The following is a 15,097-nucleotide window of genomic DNA, read 5'->3' as shown; positions in this document are numbered from 1 at the left end:
GTTTGTTTTAAGTTTTAGCTGTTGACTTTTATGTACAATTTTTTAAATCTTATTAATTCTTTTACAACCAACTGAGTTATGGAAGTCTCAAGTGTATTGTTTTACAATTTCTGTTTGTTCTTTTCTCTAGGAGTGAACCAAATGTAAACTTGCAGGCTCTACAGCATAAAAAATGTGAACAAAAAAGATCCCTAAACAAAAGAAACACTTCTTCAAATTTAGTCTCCAAAACCTAAATTTACTATAATTTGAAGTATCAACATTCACATATAAGTTCATTGAAAAATCAGCCTTATTTTTAACACATATCAATAACTAAGAACTTCAGAGCAACATATTGTATTTTTCTGACCTCTACACAATTTTAAATTCACAATTTAAGCATCCATGTAAAAAAACAAACCGGGCGAAGAAAACATCACAAAAAATAACTAGAGCTTTCTCTCTTGATTAAAACATAGTGCCATCACACCATTAAACATAAACTCAATCAAAATTTCTATAGACTTGTGACCAATTGCATCTCATCATAGAAGCAACCAACAAAGCACTAAAATTAAATCCTCAGCAAATATAAACAAACCCAGAAACATAATCCGATTCCACAAACCAATTCAATCTCAAACAACAATAAAGCTTTGATCTTTTTTAACAGTTCTATTAGAAATTCAAAACAGAACCCACAAACCCACTGTTTCTCGACAACCAAACGGTGAAACCCATTTTCTATAAACACTATTTCTCACCTTTTTTTTGGTTTTCACAGATTGCGTAGACTGATCAAAGCTCTGTTAGTGAGAGTGGAGACTGAGAGTGGACTAAAAACTTTAGGAGAAGAGACCACGTACGTACACCTTGCTGTGGCTTTACCAAACTTTTCACCGAAGCTGATGAATGTGAGAGTGGAGACTGAGTGAGAGAAGGGGGTGACTGAGAGTGGAGAGGGTGACTGAGAGAGGCCCTGAAGTGTGAGAGTGAGAGGGAGAGGGTGAGTGAGAGAGGCCCTGAAGTGTGAGGGTGAGAGGGTGAGTGAGAGACTGGAGAGGTGAGGCGTTATTTTTTAAAAATCCCCTATTTGAAAACGGGTCTGATCTTCGCACGTGCTAACTGACATAGACATGACCCAGACATGACCAGTACTGACCACATTTAAAAATCGAGTTTCTGAGACTCGGTAACCGAGTCTCTAAGACTCGAGATCTAAGTGGCGTCCACGTGGATTATTAGTGCCTAGGTGTACTCCACATGGATGCTCGATCATAACTCGAGCCTCTAAGACTCAATTTCCAGGTGTACTCCACGCGGAACTCGGCCACGTCAAACTGGAAAAACCAAGCCTCAAAGAGTCGATTTATAATGCCGAAATCAAGTCTTTGAGACTCGAGACGTTACTAAATAATATACTTTGCAAACCGGGCCAACTAACTATATAGTTGGATAATTATGTTTAGTTACCCATTTTGTCCCAAAAAATTGAGTTGGAAACAAAAAATGAGTATAGAAAATGAAAATAGAAAACGAATACATACCCAACAAAAACCAAACAGGGCCTAAGCTTGTCCCTCAAGAAAGAAAGAACCCACCTTTTGAGCCGTTGGGTTGATAAGCTTTTTTTAAGCTTGTCCTTCAAGAATCCAATCCACAAAAATCTGGCCTATAACGCTTTCTTCAACAATTTGAATTTCCTCTTTGAATTCATCCATCTTTCTTTAAGCAATTAAGCATCCATCACAGAGTTTAAAATTTCTAAGAGTCTTGTTGTTGCGTGTCTCAACCACAACCACAAACATGCATTCCTTGAACCCATTACCAAAAGTCTCAAATTGGAAGAACCAAGGCATACCCGTGATGATGAGATTGATGATAATGATGAAGTTTCAAGAGGACCCATTGTTTGTTATGTAATAAAAAGCTTATTTTAGATCTGGACCTGTACACTTTGGTTGATGCAAGAGATATATTGATCAAAGTTATCTTCGAAAGAAGACCAATATTTGATTGATTGCTACCCATCAATATCTTCAACTACTTCTGATTCAATTAATAAGAGTGGCCTTTTCTATGTTCCATTCAATCCCTATATGTTGGTCAAACTCAGCCCTTTTGTTACCATGTTTCCCAAAGCAGCCAGTCACATGTTTGAGATGTACATCAACACTAAAGGCCGTTTGGATTGAGGGGGAAGGAGGAAAAGTGGAGGGGAGTAAAGTAGAGTTGGCTAAAAATAGACTAGTTTTGGTCCAAATTTACTCTACTCTACTCCCACTCCCTCCCCCTCAATCCAGACGGACCATAAGGCATGCCTTGAGGTTTGCTCGTTTGCTAGATCCCAAAGGCCATTACTTTCATTCTAGAATTATCACCAAGGATGATACACCTGCTTGTTGTCTTGATACAAAGAGCCTTTCTAGGGCTTGACCACTTGGTTCTCATTGTTGATGATAATAGTGCGGTTTGGCCAAACCATCAAGACAACTATTTTTTGGATTGGCAAACTCCACAATACATACTTCTATGAGACCCACATATTGTTATTGTGACGTTCATGTAGCAAAAACACCATATACCACCTTCAAGTGGTAGACGGTGAATTCACAGGTTCTTTGTACGGGTGGAGAAGTTGCATTCGCCAATTAAAAAACAGGACCCAACGAGGTTTCCAAATTTATCAACCAGGTTCAGCATATTAAATAAGAACTGGAATCATTGGATAAATAATGGTTGCATACATTAGACATAATGTAACATTCATCGCTATAACTTGATCCTCCCACTCCCATGTAATTTACAAATTTCCTGACCATAATCCAAGAGAGCTGCCAAAGGCCTCTTGGCTCCAGCTCCCCTTCAAAGGTTCGACAGAGCTAAATTTCGACCCACAAGCTCCCACTTTGGGGTGAACTTAAGTTTCCTATAGCCAAAAAATATCCAAAAGAGCTGAAAATCATGTTCGTAGCTATTTGTGCATTACACGTTTAACACTGAGATCCCAAAGAATGTTCCATCTCATTTGTTTTTCACTATTCTATCAAATGGAATGATTTATTCTAAGTTTAGCCATTACAAAAGGTAGTTTGACTAAAAACCAGCCTTGAGAAAATTAAAAGAGGGAGGGGGAGGGGGGGATTTGGAATCAGCTAAATCAACAATGAATAGTAAAAGCAGATGAAGATAGCAGCAGGAGGTACAACAGCCAGGCGCTCAACATATTATACTTTGATTCGTCTGTCTAACAATTACAATGACAGACAACTGTGATGTAAAATATCTATGGGATTTTTATAACCTGAATGTACAAGGTACAGAGATGGCAAAATGTATGGACACTTGACAAAATCATTCAAGCAGTTGTCACCATATTATGGACTCTATATGTATGATGCATCAACTGTATGTTTTTGCAAATCAACATTACAATCTGTGCGATCTGATTTTCGCCGTTTAGCAGCTAACTGGGGCCTCAGCTACATAAATTATGAAATGTTAAGAACCCAACAATAATCACAAACGGCACTAAATAAGAGAAAAAAAACACACTGAACTCCAATGAAACACGCACACAAACACTGAAAGCTTAAAATAGATTTCCAAAAAATATGAACAAACACAAAAGATTTGAATCCTAAAGCAGATAGAAGTTCATGAATTAGTGATAAACGCAGAAATCATACCTAAAAGTTACCTTTAAAACTTGGCAAAAATGAAGTTAAATGTCATTTTTAAGGTTTTCTTTAAAGCTATCAATAACACCGTCCACGGCTCTCCCCACAAGCACCACAAAAATAGATAATAATTAAAACCTTCAAGCTTGAACCATGGACTTCATTGTCACATGACTGATTCATTGTTTGCTAAGGATGTCATAGACCTTGGAGCTGGCCATACTGGGATTGAAAGTGAGAACAGTTTTGGGTTATTTGTTATGTTGTTTTATTTTATATATATATATATATATACACATAGAGAGAGAGAGAGAGAGAGAAATCTTTTAAGGCAATCATAAAGCATCATCTTGGTTCAACAAGTTAGCATGTACTTTCTGTTCCTCACACAAATGAAATGTTATTTAGTAAAAGATGTTGCTTCCCAACCACTTTGTAAAAACTTGTTGTTTGATGTCATTAGGACAATTAGTAAGTGTCAACTAGTCAATGGACTCTGAAAGATGTAACTAGGGGTGTATATAATCAAAAGGAGAGTCAAGGATTAGGAAAAAATCAGCTGCAAGTAATCTAATGTACAGTCATTTTCCTTGGACCAATAAAATGAACATCAGTAATTAAAAGGGTGCTAAGACTTACCATCTGAATATACTTTAATTGCTTTAAAACCTGATCCGTTTCTAGCTCCTGAAGCAAATATATAAAACGAGATTTGATTAAAATAAAAATGGAGCAAAACTAACACAAAGAAGAGAAATTAAAAACAAAATGAACTCATAATGACTGAAGAAAGCAATAGCCCATTATTTACAACAAAAATACATTTTGATCTATTTCTTTGTACCCAATCTGTCAGAAACATGAACCCACTATTTGGTAACATCATGAGATAAATAATGTTTGACATAGTAACATAGTACCAGATTCACTTTTAGTCTGTAACATCTATGAAAAGTCCATGCATACTTTATAACATCCATAAAAAGCACCTCCAGTGATCAGTCCATTTGGTTTTTCATGAGCAAAATCACCAGAACAGAATGATATTCATAACTTCATCTGGTGTCTGACAATTTATGTTAGATTTTCAACAAGTTCCTCAATGCTTCAAGGTAGAAAAGCATGTCACATGGTTGTCATTACTCAAATTATGTAATATTCACCCTGCACATTTACTGCATCTTAGGATACTACAGTCTCCACCCAACATTCTAATGTTACAACCTTTGGACTATGAATTTCCCAAGTCAAATGAGACTATCTAACGACTTTGAGTAGACTGCAATTCCTACAGTAATTCTTCCCCCCAAAAAGTGTTTATGATACACAGCAAAAAATCCAAACAATTGATAAGACTTGAGCAATCTAAATGAAGGTTATTTCACCTGAGGCACAGCACAATCAGCATGAGTTGGATCCCAAAGGAAAGAGTGAAAGCATTCCCAGTCATCAGTTTGGACTTCAGAAAGAGGAGCCCTGCAACATTATAAACTTTAACATGCTAATCATCTTGAACATAACCAAGAAATAATTTCTGTTTATATGAGAAAGATCTGGGAAAAATGGAAGAAAAAGAAGAGAGACAGAGAGGAAGTACAAAAAGACATGCAGGCTATAAAGTTTATTCTATATTGTTGCTTAACAAGAAACAAATGGATACATAAACTTACTAAGACACTTTATAGTGTCTGCTAATTACAACCATTAGTAAAGTGAATGATTTACCCAAGTGGAATTGATTACATGAACTAGCTTTCCACTTGCATCTTAGCCTGGCTTAATCATCCTTAATGTTTAATTACCAATTTAAGCAACCATGTAAAATATTCCTCACGGCTTTTTTGGATGTACAAAATAGTCTGGCTTAATCATCTTTATGTTTAATTACCAATTTAAGCAACCATGTAAAATATTCCTCACGGCTTTTTTGGATGTACAAAATAGTCTGGCTTAATCATCTTTATGTTTAATTACCAATTTAAGCAATCATCTAAAATATTCCTCATGGCTTTTTTGGATGTACAAAATTTTACTGACAGTGATAATGTGGCTAATTCCATCTTAAAGGTCCATGTAACAGAATTATTGAAATGCGTGGCAGAAATTCATATTAGTAACTTTTATTTATAAAAAAATAGTACTTCAAAATTTCATTTATTAAACCCAACTCCTAACTCACGCAAATAAAATATGGGAACCCTTAGACACTTGTCCCTTTCTTTTTGCTGCCACATGTATGCAGCAATTGCTGCATACTTGTATGTAGCAAAACTTTTCCCATAAAATATTTGCTTCAATATTCCAACATCCATACTGAGATTTATCAAAATTAGTTGACCTTCCTTGGTTTCATATAGCATACACTTCAGTCAAATCTGTCACTGACATAGGCTGCGTTTGTTTCGCCTGAAAAGCATTTCAGGAAATCATTTTACAGCCTACCGTGTGTTTGGTTGGGCATGGAAAATTTGGTCAAACGAAAAATAATTTCCGTTGACCGTAAAACTCTCCCACTTCAGACGTAAAATCAATTACACTCTCATTTTACCTTCAAATGATTTCCAGGACTCAGACAGAGAGAGAGAGAGGGAGAGAAGAAAGAGCACAACGAAACCCATCTCCCCTCAGCTCCACCCCACGCACCAACAAGAGAGAGACGCAGCTCCACCCCACACGCAGACACTGATCTGAGGTCCCCCACACTCCGACAAGCAGCGCCGCTGTACCCGATCCACTCAACCTCACCTCTGCCCACTTTGAGCTCTACATGTACCGATCCACCAAGGCAAAACTCTCCTTCACGTCGGCGAAGCCCATCCCATCTCCACAACATCTCCGATCTGTCGCTCCCACATCGCCGGCGAGATCGCACCCCAGCATCAATCCACCCTCTACAATACCCGATCCACATCCCTCACCTCTCTCAAACCCACACTTCTCTCAAACTCAACCTCACCTCCAAGACCACGTTGCCGAGATCGCACCCCAGCACCGCCAAGATCGTTGCCCATGACCGATCACTCTATTTCTCGATCTACCTATCCCTTTCCCTCAATTTTTGATCACTCTCTCTGCCTCCCTCTCTCAGTTTGACCGAATAGTTTTGAGTTTAGGAATGGTTTTGTTTTGATTTTTGTTTTTTAAAGTTTATATATTGAAACTTTTTATTATAAAATTTGTTTGGAAGCTGAGAAAGTGGTTGAGAAAATAGCATTTTCAGAATGCAAACAAACACATGAAAATATTTTCTAAAGCAATTTTTGTAATGCAGCCAAACACTTCAAAATATTTTCCTTTCCCAAAAATATTTTCACCTAAAAATATTTTACACTTGGAAAATATTTTACATTCAACCAAACACACCCATAGATGGAGGCAGCTACCAGCACAATCAAAGCTACTCAAAATAACTAGGCTACTTCATCTCATTCAACAGACATATCACCATTCTGAGTGAAACCCAAAACATGCACAAGTAATCATGAAAGGGTTAGTTCCTCAATGCAAGCTGAAGTCTGCCAACACCGCCAGCTGCCACTCCAACCAGCTCTCTCTCTCTCTCTCTCTCTCTCTCTCTCTCTCTCTGAGACATGCACACTCACCCACTAATATGGGGAGCAACAAAGACAGAAGACCTCTCACACTGAAAAAAACCCTCTTTGCTCTTCACTGCTATTGCTACTGCTACACATCAGTACAACGGTCAATCTCTCTAACATAAACATGTTCTCAAAGTGGTTCAAAAGCCCAAAATTCATTGGCATTCATAAGCCTAACTGTTCACTCAAAACTTTCCACAGAACACCTGGCAATCTTAAGCCTCATTTCCATTGCCCAGACCCTCACTTAAAATAAAGATGATACCTAAAAACCTCCAAGCATGTGTGTTGCATCACCCACCTTCACATGCCACCACCAAATCTCAATCCAAAAATCTCTCACAGAATGCAAAGAACAAAAGCAATCTGCTGCTACAAACCCGCCCCCCCGCACCCCCCCCCCCCCCCCGAGCTCCAAAATCCATTGTTTATGGTTTCATACAAACTAATTCTCTCACCACCAATCCACCATACAACTTCACCAACACCATTTATCTCATTGACAGCAGCCACTGAAGCATTCAGAACAGGAAGACCATATGCATTTTACTAAAGTAAGACACCTCCACCTAAAACTTATAAGGGGGAAGTGCCAGCTGAGCTAGAGCTCATTGGCGTCCTTTGCAGGGTTCTTACTTGAAAATCGGTCTCCTTTGCACATGACCAAACCATTTTAAATGACTCAGATCTTTTCATCAACAGGAGCCCCAATTTTAGATAAATAAATAAATCTAAATAGATGAAGACAGTACATTGAGAAAAAGAAAGATATTGCTCTTTTTCTCCGTTGGGGGGGGGGGGGTGGGGGTGGGTGGAGAGGAATAGGAGGAGAGAGAGAGAGAGAGCTAAGAGAAACTCACCCAGATTTTTATTTGAAAAAAAAAAAAAAAAAACACCCAGAAATGCACAAAAAGATAAGATCATAAAAAATTTATTGTTTGATTTAAAAGAAATGTTGTGTGTAGCATACCATGCCATAAGAAAGTGTATGCATAACAAATCAATGATCCATATCATTTCTTGTAAGATAGAACAGTTAAAAAAGGGTAAGAATTTGCTGCAAACAAGGTTGCAGCACTTGCTGCATATTGCTAAATGTGTCAAGAATATTAGAAAGACACCTGTCTTGGACCAACTTAAAGAAAACTTCTGTTATGTTTTTTGATCATACATACTCTGTGACACCTAGATGGCATGAGAAAGAAAATCCCCTTTCGACAGCTTTTGGAAATACTTTTCTTTAATCTAAAGGAATATTTTGCTTTATGATTTTGACTGAAATCCAAAAACTTGTCTTTTGGATTGTTCAATCTAATAGTTTTGATTCTATGTAAAGCAAAATGCACCAAATCCATATAATATGTACAAAACCACAAAAAAGATTGCATTTTTTTAAGATACCCAGAAATTCCTTATCTCTAAATTATATGAATACTAAGAGTTGAAGCTTTATTTCATCCTGCACTTTTATGATGCTGTGTTAATTTGGTGTTTGATGAAACAAATACACAGAAGAACACCACGTGCCATAGATGATTTACCAATTGTGGGTACCTGATTGACTTGTCGTTTTCATCGAATAGCAAGAATGTAAACGGAAAGAGCTCGATGGATACACAGCTATCCTCATCATCATCCTACAATTATGAGTACATAACCTCAAGGGATTTGTATTTTGATTTGGCTTTGTGGCTGGGTATCTGAGAAGTGAGAAGAACGGATAAGGAAGGAAAGAGAGAGAAAAGGATTTGTAATTTTTTTTTTTCTGTGCATGTGAGAGAGAGAGAGAGAGAGAGAGAGAGTGAGAGTGAGAGTGAGAGTGAGAGAAAACAGAAGTTTTCTTTAAATTGGTCCGGGACAGGTGTCTTTCTAATATCTTGACACATAGCAACATGCAGCAAGTGATGCATCCCTGTTTGCAGAAAATTTTTGCCCTAAATTTAATGACATATTTTTCAAAAAATAAAAAAATAAAAAAAAGTGCATCAAAATTTGTACTTTCCAAAAGACACAAAAAGAGCATACTTGCACGCTTCATAATGTGCCTCACTTCAGAAAAGATATTCAAACCTGGAGCTTCGCTTTTTGAGCTTTAAGAGTGCCTAGGCATGCTATTAGCAACACCAAAGCAAAGTCAATATACCATATGGAAATCCTCGTCTTACTGCCATTTCAAGTTGTGACAAATAATCATTCTCTTGACAGTGATTTTTATCTAGAGATATAGGCCACCAGATTCAGTGGAGTTGCATAAGTATGATTTTTGCCTGATCTAAGCCAGAAGATTATGGGCACCTCCAAATAACTGTGCCCCAAGGCCCACTTATCGTCATAATTATAGCATAATCCATGATAGTGCCTTTCTTTCATATCTGTTGGTATCGATCTATGGATTGGTTGCCTGGTTTTTTTCATAGTTATCAACAGAAAGGGATGGAGCTGGTTAGGCTCCATCCCACCAACTCCCTCTGCAGCGCATAATCTCTTTCTTTTCCTAGCATTGGGCTAACCCAAAGGCACTCAACAAGGTATTCAGCTTAAACATTATTACAATTAGATGAATTCTCTCCCTTACCTCCATAGTGGATCTTTTTAATTTTTAACTTTTTATGTTGCAAAATATGACAATCAAAAACCCCTCTTGGGCCTGCCATGTCACATGTACAGATGTACTACACTTGCTTACAGTTATTTATTGAAGATTAAAAATGACGAAATTACCGTGAATACACCTTTTACATGTGCAGGATATATTTCCTTATACACCAACATCATGTCTGTCCAACATGGGTATCTTAGTCACTAAAGGGTGCCTAGGTGGGAGGGGTGTGATAGGTTGAGATGGTGATTGCATGGGAGTGGAAAGTTTGACGTCTGTTCTTATTACAAGGCTATCTGTGGTACTATGCTATTCCATTCCCTTGGAAGTGTATATGGTGTGTCAAGGTCCCATAAAGGGTGTCCTTTGTTTGGACAGCAGCTTGGGGTAAGATTCTTACTTATGACAACCTTATCAAGAGGGTGAAAAAAGGTTGAGATGGTGATTGTAAGGGAGAGGAAAGTTTGACGTCTGTTCTTATTACAAGGCTATCTATGCTATTCCATTCCCTTGGAAGCATATATGGCGTGTCAAGGGCCCAAAAAGGGTGTCCTTTGTTTGGACAGCAGCTTGGGGTAAGATTCTTACTTATGACAGCCTTATCAAGAGGGTGTGAAAGGTTGAGATGGTGATTGTAGGGGAGTGGAAAGTTTGACGGCTGTTCTTATTACAAGGCTATCTGTGGTACTATGCTATTTCATTCCCTAGGAAGAGTATATGGTGTGTCAAGGGCCCAAAAAAGGTGTCCTTTTTTTGGACAGAAGCTTGGGATAAGATTATTATTTATGACAACCTTATCAAGAGGGGCTTTCCTTTAGTTGGCTGGTGTTGTATGTGTCAATACAGTGGGAAACGGTGGACTGTTGGTGCTCCATTGTGATGTTGCATATGTCTTGTGGAGTAATTTTTAAGATGTTTGGGACTCAGTGGGTGTTGCCATCAACAGTAGCATATCTTTTTTTGGGTGAGGAATTGATTTGGAAGCACTCTTCAGATGGTTGGAATCTTACTCCATTATGTTTGATGTGGATAGCGTGTAAGGAACATCATAGTCGCACTTTTGAGGATATTCACTGAAATCCTTGTTGCTGAACCTTGTTTGATTGGTCTTACGCTTGGGGTTTTACTCGTTGTACTTCTATTGTTGAGTTTCAAGACTCACTTGATTTTTCTGTATGATTCTTTGTAATTTTTTAATATATTTTGTGTGTTTATCATCGTGAACATGAATTAATTTTCTCCTTTAATATATATTTTTACTTATCAAAAAAAGAAAGTATTATGTGCAAGACAAATCAGAACTAAAGCGTCAAACTTCCTGTTTTCCATACAAACTGTATGTAAGGTCATTTCATTTATTCCTCAATGGTCCTGAAGGGAGTTGAATCAATTCACATGTACGTTTATATATCAAATTAACTATTTGTTTAATAAGTGATGTACTGATAGATTTGAATTAGTAGTCCAAAAGGCCCTGCTTTGGTGAGGTTCCGCATCATCAAAAAAACTGAGATTTGAAGTAGTCAAGCATTACTCCCCCCGCCCAAAATAAAAAGGCTTGAGATTTTTCCAATTTTAAAAAAGAAAAGTTACACAGAAGGTGTTATTCATGAGTAACTTCTTGAGCTAACTTATGAGGATTATAGATCAATTTCATGGGCAAAACAGAGACAAAATATCACATTCATTCGCGTTTGTGTTCAAATCCATAAAACTAATTTTGATGCATTTAATTATTGGTAGATTTCCCTACAAAAAGCTTCCAACTAAAAGATAATGTATTAAAATCACAAATTCCAAACGCTCATCAAATACTATTAACACACAAAAAAAAATGACACTATCAATGGAGTCACTCTGAAAGAAGTTTGTTATTTGGTTTACCTGCGCCACTTTCCACATATAGTTCCATTGACACCTTCTCCTATGCCGCCTATAACCTCTCGACACTGAAGCCAATTACCTATGGAGTTAAGTGTATAAGGCTTGCAGAAGTTCCACAACTACAAAAGGGGAAAAAGCCCAAGTAAAAATAACAATAATAATAATAAGGGGTAAAAAAGGAAATATGCTTCACTTCATTTGAGAACCAGAAGGAAATACTAAATATATGGTAACTGAGCAATTGACTTTACATGAGAAGTAACACACTCCAAAGGATCCAATTCCACTGGTTCACTGACGGCATTGACATCACTGCATCACATCAAAATTACAAGAAGATATGAATAAAAAAGAAAAAGAAATAGGAATACAGATCAACAAGGCAAAGACAGATGACAACAATATCTTCCCTCTTTATACTTTCTAATATTTTAACTTGAGTGTGAGGAAAAGAAAAAAAATATTTATTTAGATCCAATGTTTGAACGGAATTGAGGAAAGGCGTCCTCAACCAAGCAAAAAAATTGCAAATGCTATACAACAAAGAGACATACAGAAAACTAAAAAGCACTGCTGAACCCCTGCAGAAGGTACTCCCCTTTTATTATTAGCTACTTAGGTTTACTAGTTCATCCACCTCAGCATTGACCGCTACTTAAATTACCCAAGCTTGGATAATATGTTCTCCTAAAATCAAAGCCATTTTGTTAGTCAAGAACAAACCCAACAGTCATTATCTACAAAGAATTGGTCAAAACTTAAAACCCAGCCTTAATCACCTCCTCAATTCCCCAATTAATAGCAAGGATCTTACACTTTTCCCAATCTGCTTCAGATTGTCCAGGTAGGGCATATACATGACAAGCTTGAATGAGTTGGAGAAGCTCCCAATTAAAGCAAAGCTCTTATTGCATATGAGGGAGAAAGAAAGAAGTAAAGGTTACACTCAATTTCCAAAAGAGGAAAAACTAGAAAATGTCAGATCCATTTTGCTAAGAATTTTACTCAAATTCAGAATATGGTAGAGATGGACACTTTTTGAGAAAGGTGGTAGAGACAAAATATGGTAGCAGTTGGGGATGGTGTTTAGATATTAATCAATCGGACATGTTGTGAATTTATGGAAGAGCATAAGAAGAGGTTGGGGACCTGGGGTACATTAACATTTTGTACGTAAATTGGATTTTAAGTAGGGTGAGGATATCTGGATCAAGTTTTAGCATCACTTGTGGTGTAGAGATCAAGTCATAAAGTAGCCTCTTCTGGAACTATATCAAATAGCTCAACATAAAGAGTCTTCTTGGAAAATCATATGCGCTGCTCTAATTTTAATTACCTTGGAATATCAATTTCATTAGAGATGTGTAAAATTGGGTTGGAATCTATTCTCTCTTTTATAAATGCTCACTACTCTGCAAATGTGGGGACGATTCCATCAAAGAGCCAAGTGTTTGAGGTTAAAAATTTTAACAAAGCTTTTACTCTTTTCAAGTAATCTTGGGTAATGCCCAAGGACGTTTTGGAGCTTCTTGCTAGCTTTCCAGGAAAGTTTAGGTAACATAGAAATGGGAAGATTTGGTATATGGTCCCTCATTGTCTGATGTGGGGTATCTGGAGGGAGAGGAATGCGCGGATCTTTGAATGCTGAGAGGTTGATTCAAGACTTGAAGATGTCTTTTTTTCCAGACACTGTTTTGGTGGACAACTGCTTTGGGGGACTCTCTGTTTTATTCTTTGTCTGATTTGCTTGATAGATGTAGTCTTTATAATTCTTAGTTCTTTGTTCTCATGCACCCTAGTACACTTCCTATGTGCTCTGGCCTCTTGTATATTTTTTCTTTCAATGGAGTTTATTAATTAAAAAAAAAAAAAAAAAAATTCATGTCTGTCCAACATGGGTATCTTAGTCACTAAAGGGTGCCTAGGTGGGAGGGGTGTGATAGGTTGAGATGGTGATTGCATGGGAGTGGAAAGTTTGACGTCTGTTCTTATTACAAGGCTATCTGTGGTACTATGCTATTCCATTCCCTTGGAAGTGTATATGGTGTGTCAAGGTCCCATAAAGGGTGTCCTTTGTTTGGACAGCAGCTTGGGGTAAGATTCTTACTTATGACAACCTTATCAAGAGGGTGAAAAAAGGTTGAGATGGTGATTGTAAGGGAGAGGAAAGTTTGACGTCTGTTCTTATTACAAGGCTATCTATGCTATTCCATTCCCTTGGAAGCATATATGGCGTGTCAAGGGCCCAAAAAGGGTGTCCTTTGTTTGGACAGCAGCTTGGGGTAAGATTCTTACTTATGACAGCCTTATCAAGAGGGTGTGAAAGGTTGAGATGGTGATTGTAGGGGAGTGGAAAGTTTGACGGCTGTTCTTATTACAAGGCTATCTGTGGTACTATGCTATTTCATTCCCCAGGAAGAGTATATGGTGTGTCAAGGGCCCAAAAAAGGTGTCCTTTTTTTGGACAGAAGCTTGGGATAAGATTATTATTTATGACAACCTTATCAAGAGGGGCTTTCCTTTAGTTGGCTGGTGTTGTATGTGTCAATACAGTGGGAAACGGTGGACTGTTGGTGCTCCATTGTGATGTTGCATATGTCTTGTGGAGTAATTTTTAAGATGTTTGGGACTCAGTGGGTGTTGCCATCAACAGTAGCATATCTTTTTTTGGGTGAGGAATTGATTTGGAAGCACTCTTCAGATGGTTGGAATCTTACTCCATTATGTTTGATGTGGATAGCGTGTAAGGAACATCATAGTCGCACTTTTGAGGATATTCACTGAAATCCTTGTTGCTGAACCTTGTTTGATTGGTCTTACGCTTGGGGTTTTACTCGTTGTACTTCTATTGTTGAGTTTCAAGACTCACTTGATTTTTCTGTATGATTCTTTGTAATTTTTTAATATATTTTGTGTGTTTATCATCGTGAACATGAATTAATTTTCTCCTTTAATATATATTTTTACTTATCAAAAAAAGAAAGTATTATGTGCAAGACAAATCAGAACTAAAGCGTCAAACTTCCTGTTTTCCATACAAACTGTATGTAAGGTCATTTCATTTATTCCTCAATGGTCCTGAAGGGAGTTGAATCAATTCACATGTACGTTTATATATCAAATTAACTATTTGTTTAATAAGTGATGTACTGATAGATTTGAATTAGTAGTCCAAAAGGCCCTGCTTTGGTGAGGTTCCGCATCATCAAAAAAACTGAGATTTGAAGTAGTCAAGCATTACTCCCCCCGCCCAAAATAAAAAGGCTTGAGATTTTTCCAATTTTAAAAAAGAAAAGTTACACAGAAGGTGTTATTCATGAGTAACTTCTTGAGCTAACTTATGAGGATTATAG

General features: G+C 37.4%; 1 long non-coding RNA gene across 1 annotated transcript; it reads right to left on the bottom strand.

The window, feature by feature from the left end:
- Nucleotides 1-3,180: 3,180 nt before the first annotated feature.
- LOC136068523 (uncharacterized) lies at nt 3,181-12,077 on the bottom strand. Its single transcript, XR_010629881.1, has 5 exons — nt 11,996-12,077; nt 11,745-11,863; nt 5,048-5,138; nt 4,302-4,349; nt 3,181-3,464 (listed from the first exon to the last, which is right to left on the bottom strand). It is a non-coding gene; the product is annotated as an uncharacterized LOC136068523 (long non-coding RNA).
- Between the last annotated feature and the right edge of the window lie 3,020 nt (nt 12,078-15,097).

Source organism: Quercus suber, unplaced genomic scaffold (assembly GCF_002906115.3).
Source record: "Quercus suber isolate HL8 unplaced genomic scaffold, Cork oak 2.0 scaffold_119, whole genome shotgun sequence".
Classification (NCBI taxonomy): Eukaryota; Viridiplantae; Streptophyta; class Magnoliopsida; order Fagales; family Fagaceae; genus Quercus; species Quercus suber.
The sequence above is the reverse complement of the archived record's forward strand: the minus strand, read 5'-3'. Positions and strand labels throughout refer to the sequence as shown.